At 43.3% G+C, this 17,347-nt stretch overlaps 1 protein-coding gene across 5 annotated transcripts in view; it reads left to right on the top strand.

Annotated features, from left to right (window-relative positions):
• TSPAN4 (tetraspanin 4) overlaps positions 1-17,347 on the top strand; it is a 952,022-nt gene that overhangs the window by 454,029 nt on the left and 480,646 nt on the right. Inside the window, exon 1 of one of the 5 annotated variants that reach the window (XM_070765244.1) lies at positions 2,425-2,448. The exons of the other annotated variants lie outside the window; for them this stretch is intronic. The gene's annotated coding sequence lies outside the window, so the exon portion shown is untranslated. Of the gene's footprint in view, positions 1-2,424; positions 2,449-17,347 lie in introns of those variants that run through there. 5 annotated transcript variants of the gene reach the window in all.

Here is a 17,347-nt window from a genome sequence, read left to right as displayed (position 1 = left end):
CCAGTGTTGTTTGCAGACTCTTCTATGGTCATGTGGCCAGCATAAGTATACACCAAGGCATATGTGATCCTTTATCTTCCTACTAATGTGGTACCTATTTATCTACTTGCATTTGTATGCTTTTGAACTCATGGTTATTGTGTAAATCACACAAAGCAAAAATGTCCAAATTTTATATCTAAAGAGAAGAAGCTTTTGTGTGCTATCTTCCCTGTCCCACTAACTGCTTAAACATTTCAGAGAAAAATACTAGATTTACAAAATACATATTAGAAAAGCTGTTGATATATTTATTACATCTATAACACACAGTACTATGCATAACATTCGATCTGCAAGGATTCTTCTGGCAACTTATATAATTGAAAGTAGTAGAACAGTTCATGATAGGCCAGATATTTGGCTTTTCAGTGAAAGAGTCAACTGCACAGTGCATATAGTCCTCAATTTATGACTGTTATTTTAAAGCATTACAAATTATCCAAATGTCCAAACCTGATAGCTCTCTAACAACATTCCTCTCTCATGGTCTATATTAACTCTTCAGGGTTTTTTTTGCATCTGTTCACTGTGGCTAGTGAACAGATATCATGTTCTACAGCAGGCGTGTCAAACTCGATTTCATTGAGGGCCACATCAGGGTTGTGTTTGACTTCAGGGGGCCTGGGGGTGGGGCATGGCCAGAGCGGGCATGGCCAGCTCAATATCACTCATTTTGGGGGCGCTTGTGGCGGCCTGAACGCTCTGCCAGGAATTTGACACCGCTGTTCTATAGTGTAAAATTATACTTAAAAACTTTGGAGAACATTCTGCTGTAATAGGATCATAGCTTCTCTATCTAACCAAGGCACAGAGAGCCTCGTTGGGTTGATATGAAGAGGGCGGCCTTTATAGGTAATCCTTGACTTACAAACATTCGTTTAACTTTAAGCAATTATATAAATGAAATAAGTGATAACCCTCCCATGCACTTATGACTATTGCAGCATTCCCAGAGTCACATGAGCAAAATTTGGGTTTTCGGCAACCAACATGTATTTACAGCAGTTGCAGTATCCCAAGGTCATGTGATTGCCATTTTTAACCTTCCTAGCTGGTTTCCAACTAGCAAAGTCAATTGGGTTTTGAACCACATGATTCACATAACACCTCTCTTAGCAAAAAGTGTCAGAAAATGGGATGTGACTCACTTAACAAACGCCTTGCTTAGCGATGGAAATTCTGGTTCAAATTGTGGTCATAAGTCAAGGAATACTTGCAATTACTCAAGTAGTGTATTGGTGCACATTAACTGGGTGTCCAACATTAGGTGTATATCAGTAATGGGCTGCTAAATTTTTTACTGCCGTACTGTGGGTGTGGCTTATTTTGTGGGTGTGGCTTACAGACTATGTGACTATGTGGCAGTGGCTTGACAATAATGTGACTGGGGTAGCTTAAAGGTCATGTGACTGGGTGTGGGTGGCTTACCGACCAAGATAAGTTTTCAAATAGGTGCTTGGACTCTTTTCCAGTTGATTAAGTCACATTATTTGAATAGCCACAAAAAGGACAAATGACAGACAGCATTATTTGTTGAGGATACAGTAACATTTTAAAGTTTTGTACTGAATCCACAAGGTTCAGTATGATAACAGAGTAGGCAAGTAGCTCAATTTTCTTTAATTGCTGTAAAAGATCAGTCCTAGATAATGATTAAAATGATTAAAGCATTTATGAGTAAAAATATACTATTTAATTATTTCCTATTTTAAAAGTAATTAAGGATCATACTAAGGTACTAGAGCAGGAAGGACAATAAAAAATATGTTAAGTATTCAATAAATAATGTCCTTTTCCTCCCACTTAGGACTGTAACTTTTTATTAATATTGATTTTTTTTCTTCATTGCTTATTTGACCCCTATGGCAATCATTAAGTATTGTACTACATGATTCTTGACAAATGTATCTTTTTCTTTTATGTAGGCTGAGAGCATCTGCACCAAGACAAATTCCTTGTGTGTCCAATCACACTTGGCCAATAAAATTCTATTCTATTCTATTCTATTCTAAATAGTGCATAAAGTTACTACCCCCACTGTGTCCTGCCCCATCCCCTATCCCCACCCCGTTGGGGCAGCAGCCCATTACTGGTCTGTATAGCATCCAAGTTCTACTACTTTTGGCAAACTCTTGAAACCATTTGAAATGGGCGTTGATGTTCTGCCTTTCCCATTTTGCTTCTTTAAAAAAAAAAAAATCCTCACACCCATTCCTTCTAGCCCATTGCTTGCTCTGGCCTTCCCCTACCCTGCTGCCTATAAAGACGAGTGATTTAATGCTTCTGCAGAGATGAGGGAAGAGCTGTGTAAGCTGACAGAGCTAGGCTGATATATAAAAACACCTCCATGCCTCATAAACTTGGCTTATTATTAGCAACTGGAGTTAGATCACATAGAGTCAGAAGGTGAGTTTGAGCCATTACACTTTAATTTGTCTTTGCTTTCTTCACAGGGGGAAAAGGGAAATGCCTCGGAGGCAGGTTTTTGATATGTTAAAAAGAGAAGGCGAGAAGGGGGTGCTTTTTTTTTTTAAAGGATTAGCTCTGGGATTACCCCTAAAAGAGGGGTTGGATTCAAATGCTAAAGTCAGCTGCTCAGAAAGGGAAGCAAATTAGACCAGGCAATGTCACATTTTCTTTGTTGGCAGGGTGGGTGTATGTTTAATAGGATCAGGCAGAAATTCAAGCAATTTTACCTTTTAACAAAGAGAGGGCAGAAGAGCTTTGCTTCCTGATTCTCCCACCCTTGGTGTGGAAAACAGCTGAGGAATGGAGGCATGATGAAGCCATTCCCTGCGAGGAATGTTTAACTTCATAGATTAAATCCTTGAAACCTTTCCAACGAATAGGCAATTGACAAAGGTTCACGTTGTATCCTAATGCCAGCCATATAAGCTTTTCACCTTGCCTGATTGTAGGGGGAAAGAGGTTATCTGATTTATAGGGGGAAAGCCTTAAGCTGTTGGTGACATTAGCAGTGAAAATGTCAGGATCCATAGTATGTGGTATGTCCATGCACCGTAATATCACCGTACTTAACACTCTGGAAACGTAACCAAAACTTACATTGTTCTACTGTGTTATTTTAAAACACAAATGGCTTATGTGTTAGATGGTCCCAAGGAACCTCTTGAAAAAGCCTGATTGATTACTTAACCTTCTGTTGTAATACACAAAAACCTTTCCAACAGAGATTAGAACTAATGTAGCACAGTTTTCGTACCCTCTAGTTCAGACCTGGGCAAGGGATGGCCCGCGACCCACCTGCTGTCTGTGAACGGCCCGCCTGCTATCTGTGACCGGTCTGTGGAGGTCGGGGTCCGCTCCAGTGCGAGGATGAAAGAGCTCACTGCATCTGCTGGGACTCCTCCGGTTCTTGCTATCCTGATGAATCATGAGGAAAGCAGGAACTGGAGGAGTCCTGGCAGACGTGGTGACCTCTTTCATCCTCGCACTGGAGTGGACCCTGACCACCTACCAAGAGCGGCTGAGCACAGAAACCACACAAACACTCCAGTGCAGTGACTGTGGTGTACCGTGTTGCCGTAAAGCAAACAATTAGGGGTCTGTAGGGTGAATCTGGGTGTTTAGGTCAGGTCAGGGTCTGGGTCTTTACAGTATTGGGTAGAACTGAGTTAATTATATTAGTCCGGCCCTCTAAAACCATCCCAATTTCTCGTGTGGCCCCATGGCAAAATTAATTGCCCACCCCTGTGTTAGATGGCCCCATGGAACCTCTTGAAAAACTCTGATTGAGTCACTTAACCTTCTGCTGTAATACACAAAAACCTTTCCAACAGAGATTTGAACTAATGTAGCACAGTTTTCCTATCCTTCAGTTGATTTTGGTTAGAAACATAGAAGATTGACGGCAGAAAAAGACCTCATGGTCCATCTAGTCTGCCCTTACACTATTCCCTAAATTGGCTGGGAATTCCTCTCTTCTGCACATCTTCCCTCCTTCTTGTGGTCAGATTTTGTATGCCTGCAGTCAAGAATTGTACTAATCACAATGGAGACAGATAGTCAACTTATAATGTTTAATTAAAATAATTGTGTAAAAGTTGCTCTTATATTGTTTTTCAACGATTGTGCAGATTAGTTTTATGTGCCTTTTGTTTCTCCTTTCTGCTGCAAAATTCTGAGACAGCCCCCCCCCCCTTTAGTGTTCAAGTGTTACAATAGTTTTAAGTCCTCTAAGAAACCTTTAGTCAAAGCAGATGGCAGCGTTTAGCTGACCTGGCTTGATCTTTGGAGGGTGAAAAAGGACTGAGTGGAATCAGGCCTGATTATTACTTGGAGGAGAATCCATTGGGAAATCTAGGGTTGTAGGCTAAATCGAAAGGAGGGGAGGGAGAAACCCACTCTGAAGCTGATAAAATACTTCTGGGTATGTAGAAGTTGAAATTGATCCAATGGAAATGTTTTCATGTTAAAGAAATCATTAAATATACCCTCCCCCCCTTTTAAAAAAAAACTTTCAGGCTCCAATCCATAGTGCCCTACATTGCTTTTCTTACTTTCCCCCCAAAATATTTTGAAATTGTCAATGGCAATATCTCCATCATCCATTACAGTTCTATTTTTATGCCAACGTTTGGGTTGTAATATGGTTCTAAGCTACAAACGTCCCAATATAGGGCTCAAGCAGTAGAGAAAAATAGATAACCAGAATAAGCATTAACTCATACAGTGCTTCTCAAGCAGTGGGGTGCACCCCTTGGAGGGGGCTCAGAGCGATGCCAGGGGGGCATGTGTGACCCTGGGGGACATGTGTTGTCCCTCTCGATTGATTCCCACAGATGCAGTAATGGACAGCCAAAGTTTTTACTGCCATACTGTGGGTGTGGCTTGATGGTCATGTGACTGGGCAGGAGTGACTTGCCGGCCATGTGACCAGGTGGGAGTGGCTTGAACAATCATCATTGTTCAAGTGAATTATTAAGTCCTCGACTTACATCCTCACCAGTGTCGCTCCCTGGAGTGACAATTTGCTTCGCGTTTCCCGCGCTCTCCTTCCTGGGTCGCCCCCTGACTCAGGCTGTGTAGCTAGGCGAATGGGTGCCGATCAGCTGTTGAGAAAAGAGGGGGGAAGGAAATGGTCCCCCTGCAACATCTGTTGGTGCTGGTCTTCCTGCCGCTTTCCGAGGAGGAGGAGGATGGGAGTGGGGTATGGTCAGTTAGAGCTGGGCACACAGTTTCATTTTCACCGGTGGAACTGTGATCCACCCCATCCTGCCTACTACTCACCTCTGCCCGGACGGGGAGCATTTTCCCAGTTGCATGCTTCTCCAAGCCTAGAAGAGAAGGAGGCCTGGCTGGGAGGGGAGGCTGTGTGGGTGCTTGTTTTTCTCGGTGGGTACCGTGTAGCCACGAACAGCATGGAGAACCTCCTGCTAGACAAGGAGGAGCATCCACTGCAACTGAGTAAAAGCTCTGAGCTGCACCCTAAAGCCTCCTTCCACACCATTCGCTGTGAATGCCGGACAGAGGCAGTGCTTATCGACCAGGCCGGTGACCCCAAAACATCAGCTTAATTAAAACACCCTAACCATGGTAGCCTATGCCTGCCTAACCGAAAACAGGCCCCACTGATTTCAGTGTGACATACTCCCAGGTAAGTGGGTAGAGCAGACTTCCCCAGCCAATAGTTGCTTGCAGTTTGTAATAAGTAAAATAATAAATATTAACACTAAAATATTAACACTAAAGTTAGTTTGACTGCTGAATGAATAATATTGATAGTTTTTAATTAGAATTTTAAGATTGTTTTTAAAGGTATAATTGCATTGTTATTATTGTTTCCTGTTTTTTCTGTACATTATTATTATTATTATTATTTATTGGATTTGTATGTCGCCCCTCTCCGCAGGCTCGGGGCGGCTAACAACAATGATAAAAAAACAGCATGTAACAGTCCAATTAGTAATACAACTAAAAACCCTTATAGTAAAACCAAACATACACACAATCATACCATGCATAACTTGTAATGGCCTAGGAGAAAGAATATCTTAACTCCCCCATGCTTGGCGATGTAGGTGGGTCTTGAGTAATTTGCAAAAGACAAGGAGGGTGGGGGCCGTTCTAATCTCTGGGGGGAGTTGATTCCAGAGGGCTGGGGCCGCCACAGAGAAGGCTCTTCCCCTGGGGCCCGCCAAATGACATTGTTTGGTCGACGGGACCCGGAGAAGGCCAACTCTGTGGGACCTTATCGGCTGCTGGGATTCGTGCGGTAGAAGGCGGTTCCGGATGTATTCTGGCCCAATGCCATGTAGGGCTTTAAAGGTCATTACCAACACTTTGAATTGTGACCGGAAACCGATCGGCAGCTTGTGCAGGCCACGGAGTGTTGCAGAAACGTGGGTGAATCTAGGGAGCCCCACAATGGCTCTCGCGGCCGCATTCTGCACAATCTGAAGTTTCTGAACACTTTTCAAAGGTAGCCCTATGTAGAGAGCATTGCAGTAATCGAACCTAGAGGTGATGAGGGCATGAGTGACTGTGAGCAATGACTCCCTGTCCAAATAGGGGCGCAACTGGTGCACCAGGCGAACCTGGGCAAACGCCCTCCTCGCCACAGCCGAAAGATGATGTTCCAATGTCAGCTGTGGATCGAGGAGGACGCCCAAGTTGCGAACCCTCTCTGAGGGGGTCAATAGTTCCCCCCCCCCAGGGAATTGGACGGACAGATGGAATTGTCCTTGGGAGGCAAGACCCACAGCCACTCTGTCTTGTCTGGGTTGAGTTTGAGTTTGTTGACACCCATCCAGGCCCCAACAGCCTCCAGGCACCGGCACATCACTTCCACTGCTTCATTAACTGTACATGCTGTGAGCTGCCCCGAGTCCTTGGAGAGGGGTGGCATATAAATCCAATTAAATCTAAATCTAAATCTAAAATTCCATTGGAGCCCAGATCAGAGAGTTGGGGGGCATGAAATATTTACTTCTTCCTAAGGTCGGGGGCATAACAGAAAATAATTGAGAAGCACTGAACTAATCTATCTATTTAAATGATCATGGGTTTACAACTGATCTTTATTAATTTGATTCATGTGGGGGAAACGGTGATTCAGGTTGAATCAAAGCATATGTTCAGAAGGATTTAAGACATTTCAAGTCTCTACAGGTGCTATATCTCATTCTGAAGCTGTGAGGGCTTCATGATATTTGTTCCTGATTGCCAACATAATGTAACAGCCTAGTTAATGCTGTAAAGTTCATATTTTCTCTTCCTGGGTCCAATATAAGATTAATTTACAAGTTCTGCTTTGAAAACCTGCCTTTCTACTTATTGTAACCTGTTCACCCACAATAATTTTAGTTGGTTATTCTTATATTTCAGGAAAGTTTAATGAAGAAAACACAGAATGGTGGTATTCAAATGTGTCCTAACTTCTGTCAATGGCATTGATTCTTCCTTTCCATTTGCAAAGGAACTTGCCACATCTCTGAAACATTGTGGAAATTTCAAAGCAAACTGTGCACACTCTTGGCAGGGATGAACAATCACATTGGCTCAGGAATTCTGAGAGTTGAGGTGCACAGGTGGTAAGGGGGCCATAGTTGGCCACCCCTGCTCATAGGAATTACATTGTGTATACCCTAAGTCAGTGATGGCGAACATATGGCATGGGTGCCACAGGTGGCATGTGGAGCCTTACCTGCTGGCACACGAGCCGTTGCCCTGGCTCAGCTCCAATGCGCATGTGTGTGCCGGCCAACTGATTTTTGGCCCACACAGAGGCTCTGAGAGGGCATTAAATTGTTTTTAACTATTGGATTTGTACTGTTTTGTTGTTGTGAGCCGCTTCGAGTCTTCAGAGAGGGGCGGCATGCAAATCTAATTACAGTGATCCCCCGATCGTTGCGAGGGTTCCGTTCCAGGACCCCCCCGCAATGAGCGGGTTTTCGCGAAGTAGCGCTGCGGAAGTAAAAACACCATCTGCGCGTGCGCAGATGGTGTTTTTACTCCCGCAGCACTAGCGAGGAGCCGAAGATTGGGGTTCCTGTTTTAAAACGTCGCCGCCGGCATGGGCGGCTTGCCAGCACCCCCCGGACCCCCAATCCGGGTTTGGGGGGCTGCTAGGAAGCCGCCCATGCCAGCGGCGATGTTTTAAAACAGCCGCGCCGCTTTCCAATGAGTCCTGAAGACAAACGTCAAACTTCCGCGTTTGTCTTCGGGACTCATTGGAAAGCGGCGCGGCTGTTTTAAAACGTTGCCGCCGGCATGGGCGGCTTGCCAGCACCCCCCGGCCCCCCAACCCGGGTTTGGGGGGCTGCTAGGAAGCCGCCCATGCCGGCGGCAACGTTTTAAAACAGCCGCGCCGCTTTCCAATGAGTCCCGAAGACAAACGTCAAACTTCCGCGTTTGTCTTCGGGACTCATTGGAAAGCGGTGCGGCTGTTTTAAAACGTCGCCGCCGGCACGGGCGGCTTGCCAGCACGGGCGGCTTGCCAGCACCCCCCCCCCGAACCCGGGTGGCCGGGCGAGCAGCGAGCGAAGGGCGGGTGGCCGGGCGAAGGGCGGGCGAGCGGTGAAGGGCGGGCGAGCGGGTGCTGGGGAGGGCTTCTCGCCCTCCCGCCAGCAAGAGGGGGAGCGAACGGCGTGGGCAGGCTGCGGACAAGCCGTTCGCTCGGGCCGCTTCCCAGCTGAGTACTCAGCTGGGAAGCGGCCCGAGCAAACGGCGTGGGCGGGAGAAGGGCGCGCGAGCCGCGGGCGCGCGGGCAGGCAGGCTGCGGACAAGCCGTTTGCTCGGGCCGCTTCCCAGCTGAGTATAACCGAGGGATCACTGTAATAATAATAATAATAATAATAATAATAATAATAATAATAATAATAATACTTGTTGTTATTGTTGTTGTTATTATTGTTATTGTTTGTTGTTGTTGTTGTTGTTATTATTATTATTGTTGTTGTTATTATTATTATTATTATTATTATTATTATTATTATTATTATTATTATTATTTCTGGCTTCCAGAGAGATGGGGGAAGGCATTTTTACCTTCTCCCAGCTCCAGGGAAGTCTTTGGAGCCTGGGGAGGCTGAAACACAAACCTACTGGGCCCTCCAGAAGTTGGGCAACAGGCAGTTTCCGGCCTCCAGAAGGTCTCTGGGGAGGTGGGGAGAGGTGTTTCTGCCCTCCTCAGGAATTGAATTATGGTTGTGGGCACTCGTGCATGCACAATAGCATGTATGCATGCTCTTTCAGCACCCAAAGAAAAAAAGGTTTGCCATCACTGCCCTAAGTGAACAATCCTTTGCAAAAGCAGAAAGTATTTGAGTGTTTTAGCATCTCAGATGAAACTGGGCTTCTTTAAACAGGTTCATGATAAATGTGTAATCAACTAATAATGTACCTTTAGAGCAGGGGTATCAAACTCAAGTCCCAGGGCATGGATCTGGCCCACAGGGTATTTAGATATGGCCAGCAGGGCCACCCTGGAAACAGCAGACTGGCTGTCAGTGCTTCTGCCAGTGAAAATGGGTTCTGTTTTTGGCTGCAATGGCCTCCTGCAACCCTCTGCCAGTTTAAATGAAGGAGCTCTGTTTTCATTGGCAGAGGGTTGCTGGAGACTGTGGCAGCTGAAAACGAGCCTGCATTTACTGCTTGGGTTGCCATAGATGCCGCTGACATTGAGCTGGCCATGCCCCCTTAGTGACGCCCCCTCTGCCGCCCTCAAGATCAAACATGGCCCTCAGTGAAATAGAATTTGACACTCCTGTTTTAGAATAACAGATGAATTGCACATTCAAGATCAGGCTGAATGTTAAGATGGATAATATAGATGTCATTAGCTGGAGAGCAATTATCCCGAACTCTTTTCTCCTTCAATGTTTGGTACTTCTGGGTCTTGTTGTGTTTTGTCCTTCTCACATGAAGCTTCAGGTTGCTGTGCTTGAAGTTGGCTCTACCCTACTCACAAGAAACTTCAGGTTGCTCTGCTCATGTGTTCCTACTGCAGAATTGTAGAATTTATTTATTCTGGTGAAGTATCTTTGGACATTTTCAAGGGTGTTAATGTCTGAGATGCGATATGGATTCCAAACAGATGAGCTGTATTCGAAGATGGGTCTGGCAAAAGTTTTGTAAGGTAAGTAGTGTGAGATTGCCAGAGCAGAAGCTATGTAGGATTAGGTTTATAACTCTTGAAGCCTTCTTGGCTATATTGCTGCAGTGGGCTTTGGCACTTAAATCTTTTGTTATTAGTATACCGAGGTCCTTAACCGAGTGGGGATTATCTTTGATAATTTGATTATTCAGTTCATATTTGGAGTTCAGATTCTTCTTCCCAATGTGTAGGACAGAGCATTTGCTAGATGAGATTTGGAGTTGCCATGTGTTAGACCACTCAGAAACAGAGTTCAGGTCTTTTTGGAGAGTAGTTGTGTTATCGGTGATGTTGAAGAGTTTTACATCATCAGCAAAGAGGACACAGTTGCTTGTGATGTAATCGCAAAGGTCATTGATGTAGAGAATGAAGAGCATTGGTCACAGTACACTACCTTGCGCAACACCACTTTTAACTGGGACGGGGGTGGATATGGTGCTTCCTATTTTGACCACTTGTTGTCTGTTTGACAGGAATGCTGTAATCCAGCTTTGCAGGGATCCTGAGATGCCATAGGATTTGAGTTTTAGGAGTAGTTTGTCGTGGACCACTGAATCAAAGGCTTTGCAGAAGTCGATATAAATTGCATCTATAGATTTTCCTTGATCTAGATGAGTTGTCCATATATTTTTGCAGTGGAGGAGCTGCAGGTTGCAGGATAGTTTTTTTGTGCAACCAAATTGTTTTTTAGAGAGCAAATTATTAGTTTCTAGATGGAGAGTAATTGATTTGTTTATAATTGATTCCATGACTTTGCATGGGACTCAGCATAGTGAAATTGGTCTGTAGTTATCAACAAGAGAGGGGTCTCCTTTTTTGAAGATGGGGATGACCATTGCTATGAAGTATTCCAAAGATACTTCACCAGAAGAGCCCTTCACTCCTCCACTCGAAATAGAATACCCTACAAGACTATACTTTCACTACTTGGCCTAGAAAGCTTAGAACTAAGACGCCTTAAACAAGATCTAAGTATTGCCCACAAGATCATATGCTGCAATGTCCTGCCTGTCGGCGACTACTTCAGCTTCAACCACAACAACACAAGAGCACACAACAGATTTAAACTTAATATTAACCGCTCCAAACTTGACTGTAAAAAATATGACTTCAGTAACCGAGTTGTCGAAGCGTGGAACTCATCCATAGTGTCACCCCCAAACCCCCAACACTTTACCCTTAGATTATCTACGGTTGACCTATCCAGATTCCTAAGAGGTCAGTAAGGGGCGAGTACAAGTGCACTAGAGTGCCTTCCGTCCCCTGTCCTATTTAAGAGGTGTCAAGTATCTCCTAGGTAAGAAAATGAGTAGCAAAGTGCTGGGGGGAAAATGTGTGTGCCCTTAATTTTGCTTGCTTTTCTACAGTTAGGTAGAGGACCTCCTCTTCCTTCCTTGAAGTAAGATTCAGCTGCCAGTCAGTGGGTTTCTTTAAGTGGCTTTGAGGCAAGGGCATAATGAGGTCATTTGCTTTAGGCAGCAAATATCCCTAGGTGAGCCTTGATCAGCTGGGCTGAAATTGAGATGAAACAGATTTCTGGAGCGTAGCATCTAGATATGTGGATTTTTCAGAATGTGAGATGAAGTTCAACACTTTGCCCTAAATCTAGTTTGCAAAGGATAAAGGATCTTCTCTTACACACCTCAATTGTCTGATCTCAAGATACATAGAGCTTTCTTCATGCCCCACTTTACCTTGGTTGAAAATATGCAGCGGCAACTGCAAAAAAGGTGTAGAATAACATTTGTGGGCTGGAGAGAATGAAGAAGAGGGGAATGTTTGTTGGCAAATGATCTATGTTATTTTCAGCTCATGGGCAGTAAAAGAAGATATAAAGAAGTTCTCAGTGTGCGGCAGGTTCGTGAATATAAAAGCAACCATTAAATTTTAGTAGCAACTAAAATAAAGGCTATAGTACAGAAGTGTTTGTGTGGGGGTGTATTTGTGAGATCGAGAAGGAAGGAAGGAAAGAAGGAAAGAAGGAAGGAAGGAAGGAAGAAAAAATTAATAGGAACATATTTAATTGCAGATATGAAGCTTACACTTTTATTACAGAAAACCCCCAATTCCCAAGGAATTTGTCTTTGGTGCATATGCTCTCAGTGTACATAAAAGAAAAGATACATTTGTCAAGAATCATAAGGTACAACATTAATGATTACAGGGGTCAAATAAGCAATCAGGAAACAATATTAATATTAATCATAAGGATACACTCATAAGTGGTAGGTATCCTCTGGTTATCCTCTGAAGTCTGTGTCGGTAAGACAAAAGTTTCACCAGATCATTAACAACCCTACCCCAGAGCCAATGTCTCTTATTGGAAAAGGGAATGATTCATCTGCCCTTTGAAGTTGGTTATAATATCTGCCAAGGAACAAATATTGTAACAATGTACTGTGAAAATAATATTGGGATATATATAAAAAGTACGTAGTCATGGTTAACTCAGAGCAGTGATGATGAACATATAGCACTCATGCCACAGGTAGCATGCGGAGCCATATCAGAGGGCACATGAGGTGTTGCCCTATGTCAGCTCTAGTGCGCATGTGTGTGCTGGCTAGCTTTAGCAATCGAGTTGTTGAAGCATGGAACTCATTACCAGACTCCATGGTGTCAACCCCCAACCCCCAACATTTTTCCTTAGACTTTCCACGGTTGACTTCTCCAGATTCCTTAGAGGTCAGTAAGGGGTGAGCATAAGTGCACTAGAGTGCCTTCCGTCCCCTGTCCAATTGTCTCTCCTATATTTTATATATCTTTTCTCCCATCCATATATCCTTCCTCTACTCTTCATTGATGTATTCTATTCTCATATCTCTTCTTCTATCTCTTCCCTGATATTTACCACTACACGTTTTTATTCTCCTTAACTTTCAATTTGTAGTGGACAAAATAAATAAAGAAATAAACAAACAAACAAACAAACAATAGCTAGCTAGCTAGCTAGCTGGTTTTCGGCCTCGGGGTAGGTCGTTTTTGCCCTCCAAAGGCTTCAGAGAAGCTTCCTGAAGCCTACAGAGTGTGAAAAATGGCCCAAAGGGGAAACAGGAAGTTTGAATAAATGGACTTCCGGTTTGCCATTTGGCTGTTTTTCGCCATCCCAGGCTTCAGTGCTCATGCGTATGGGCAGTGGGGTGTGTGTGTATGCATGGGGGCAGCGTAGGTGGTTGTGCCCATGAATGGGGGGAGGGAATGGGTGTGGGTACTTGTGCCTGCATTGGTGTACGCACACATATCCTTCTGGCACACAAACTAAAAAAGGTTCGCCATTACTGACTTAGAGTTTTGAAGAGCGTGTGAAAACTGGATAGTTGTAAAACTTGACCGGCATTCTGAAAACACCTAAAATAAGTTGATTGCTAGCCATCTACTGCTCATGGCAGTCTACTGCTTCTGGATTTTGCTGGGTATACCCATGAAACTATGAGATGAACTTTACAGAGTTTTATATTTTAAATGCACTGGTAAAGGTTTGAGAGAACAACACAGACCTTAATTTGCTCCTAAGAAATAGTAATAAAAATTACAAGTTTGTATCTTTCAGGAGGATTGTGGAATGCATCATTAAGTTGTCTGTCATCCTAATATTTCTGAAATTAGTTTATCTACTACTAGTGCAGGCAGGAGCATTACATTTTTGAACTGCTACTTTACAACTCCCAATGGTTTTACAATTTTAATTAAGTAACGGTTTTCACTGCTTTAATTGCAACTAGGAAATGGTAGACCTCTTCCCCAGCTGGTGGCAGAATCTATCTATTGGAAATCAAATATAATTTGATCTCTGTCTCAGCAGTAATTTTTACAAAATTTAAACCATGGATATGCTTCCCATGCTTCAGATTTGGGTCCCCCCCAGTATAGATGCATAATATAAAGTATGATAGGTTTTCCTATTCTACAGAAGCAATGAACTAACAACAAAATGCATTTGGAACATCATTTTATTGATTAGAAAACTCTCTACGTAAATTCACCCATATTTTGTCATCGGACAGAACTTGTGATTAAATTAGGTAAATGAACAAATGACAAACATCAGAAATACCTGAAGTTTGCTTGTATAAATATTCATACTAACATTTAGTCATTGCAAGCACATTATATTCCAAAAGGATTTCCCCCACTTTTTGTGTTCTTTGGATGATTAAAAAATTTAAAAGTTTGAAGTAACGCTGATCAGAGATGCCTCTCTGGAGAGGCATATATTATTCCTTTACCCTTTAAAGCCTAAAGCAAAGTTATTATTAGAGTTTTGTTTTTGAGAGTGCTCTCATGAGGAACCAGACTGCTTCTGTGTTCTTTGTGATTTCAAATGACAAAAATGAGGAATTCAATATCACAGGATGTGGTGATGGCCATTGACTTTTTCAATGGAAGGGGGGATTGGATAAATTCATGGAGGCTTCTCTATTAATCTTGAAGTCCCTGGGTTATTTTTGGGTTGGACATAACATACCTTCCCCCACAGGCATTTTCTTTCTTTCTTTTCTTTCTTCTTTCTTTCTTTCTTTCTTTCTTTCTTTCTTTCTTTCTTTCTTTCTTACTTACTTATTTACTTACTTACTTACTTAAATTTTAAGGTAATAATGTGTCTCTGTTTTTTAACTACACTCACAGTCCAGAGAGTTTAACAGCTCATGCAACAGGCAGGAATCAAAGTCCGTGGAAACATAAGAAATCTCTCAGCTCTGAGAGAACACTGGGGAACATTGTTTGCCACACCCCCTTTCCCATCAGCCTGTCCTTATATACTGCCAAGGTGTAGCCAAATGTCCCATAGATCTATTTAATGCCAATAACCCCTTCTTGTGATATATTCATGTCTCGATCTCATCCTCTAGTCCTTACCCTTGCATCTAACGGTCCTGATCTTCAAAGTCCCCATCATCCTCTGAGTCTGACAATACCATAATTGAGGATTCTACAGTCTCTGGTGGGTCCCCAGTCTCCAACTCCCCTTCACTCTCACTCTCAGACTCAGTCCAATTTCCTGATATCTTAAGAAACAACAAAATTTAACAGGAGCAGTGGTGGGTTGCTGCTGGCATGAACTGGTTCTCCCATACCCGTGACAGAAATTTGCCCCCACTCGTCAAATGGGCGGCGATGGCTGAGCAGACATGCCCCTGAACTGGATCTCCAGTTGCCGCTCCTTGAAAGTAGCTTGCAAAGAACCCTCTGAGCATATGCACTGGCTTCTGTGCATGTGGTGAGGATCATTTGCATGATGTGATGGGGCGCGTGCACGAGCGAAGTGAGACGCACACTTCTGATGTGAACCGGTAGGGAAGGTTAAATAGAACCCACCCCTGAACTGGAGGTGAACAACACAGCAGATATAACAATCTCTCCATCTGTAAGTAAGTTTTACATGGACTTGGTTCTCAGAATTAAAATGTTACTTTTTATAGCCATGACAGATTAACTCATTAAGTACATATGGGGCTGAATCTGCAGATTATGCTCAATTACAATAAAAGAGTTTGATTTATTTATTCATTTATTTAATTTGATTTAGATTTTGCCACCCAACTTTGGGCAGCTCACAGGAACAAAGTAATTATATAAAATTGCAAAAAAGAAGATGGTAAATCTGGGCCAACAATAACAAACACATCAGACTTCCAGCAAGGGGTTCCAACCAAAACCTGGGAGATGCTCTAATTCTAATATAATTAGAATATTAGAAGGTGAAAGCAGTGGTGGTTTGCTACCGGTTCGCACTGGTTTGGGCAAATCAGTAACGGCAGCGTCAGGAAGCTCCACCCACCCACCTGGGCATCATCAAAAATGCTCTGTACTTGTGCAGAAGCATTGCACATGCGCAAAACACATGTGTATGTACGCGCTCCCATTCCCAAACCGGTATCAAAGGTAAGAGAAACTCACTATTGGGTGAAAGTATACATTAGTGTGACCTCACTTCCTTGTTGTCCTGCAACTTGTTGAAGAGGAGAAATAGGGCAGAAAGTTCAAAGCAAATTGCATAGAACAGGAGATGTAAACAAGCACAGCATGAGAACAGGAAGACTGTATTGCTTAAAGGGTGTAACAGCTAAACAGATCCTTTTTTAATAAAATTACAATATCAGTGCTTTTAAGTAACACATAAATTCTTTGAATTCTTCAGTAATTCCTATTTATTGAATGTTTCCTCCCCTTCCCCTGCCACCACCACTGCATTAACAAGCACAACATTGAAATAGCTCTTTGGTGGATTATGAGCACTTAGGAAAACTGGGTGAAGGTTATTAATCTGTACTACTTTCATAATGAAACCGTCTCTCCCCGTGTTAATACAGATTGAAAGGAATATCATGCTAAATCTGAGATCATCTTCACTTCCTTTGTATTAAAAAGATTTATTTATAGAAGTGGACCACAGCCCATTAATATGGTTTTAAATGTTGTCTGGAAAGCTCTGTCTGATTACTGACCTCCCCATCTCTCACTGTGCCCTACAATGAGCCTCCAGATGTCTTCCTTCTGGCTTTTTGAAGAGAAGATAAATTCACCCTCACATGAATCTCCACTTTTGCTAATGGAACCTGATATTATAGTATTTTAAGCAGCTATTCAGAATGACCTCTGCTATGTGTTTCTGTCTGAATAGACCAGGATTTAAAATGCCGGGTTGGGCTGGGGGGGGGAGCACAATTTATTATGAAATGCTGTGTGTTGTTATTTAAAAATGCTATGTGACAACAGATGGGTTTGGATGGGGGCATTGCTTATTTTGCAGATGGGATTGAGAACAATTGATCCAGCCAGTTGAACGCTGAGCCTCCTGCCTCATTGGCTCCCTCCTGCCTCTCTCTCTTCACCCATGCCTCTCCTGCATATATGTGATAGATGGAATGCAGGTTAAAGAGCCTGCGGGTTAAAGAAGGGTGAGACGGGTGTATTGCTGATGTCATCCATCAAGCATCATCCAAAGGTCATTCTGCATTGCTGAGAATGTCACATGCTGCTCCCCCAGCTGAGAGCAATTCCATCCCTTTCTGGTAGCTGAAACATGTGTTCTTCCCTCGGAGGAAAGGCTTTCGATGCATCCCCAGCCATATGCTCTTGACCCTTTGCGGTCAGCCTCCTGCTTTCCTTTTTGGACGCCTCTCCAGGTTGCAGTTTTGTTTTCATTTGTCAGGTGGCTTCCCACCCCACTTGCCTCCCCTTTTGCAG

Source organism: Erythrolamprus reginae, chromosome 1, assembly GCF_031021105.1.
Source record: "Erythrolamprus reginae isolate rEryReg1 chromosome 1, rEryReg1.hap1, whole genome shotgun sequence".
NCBI classification, from domain to species: Eukaryota; Metazoa; Chordata; class Lepidosauria; order Squamata; family Dipsadidae; genus Erythrolamprus; species Erythrolamprus reginae.
Note: the sequence above shows the minus strand (reverse complement) of the source record. Positions and strands in the feature narration are given on the sequence as shown.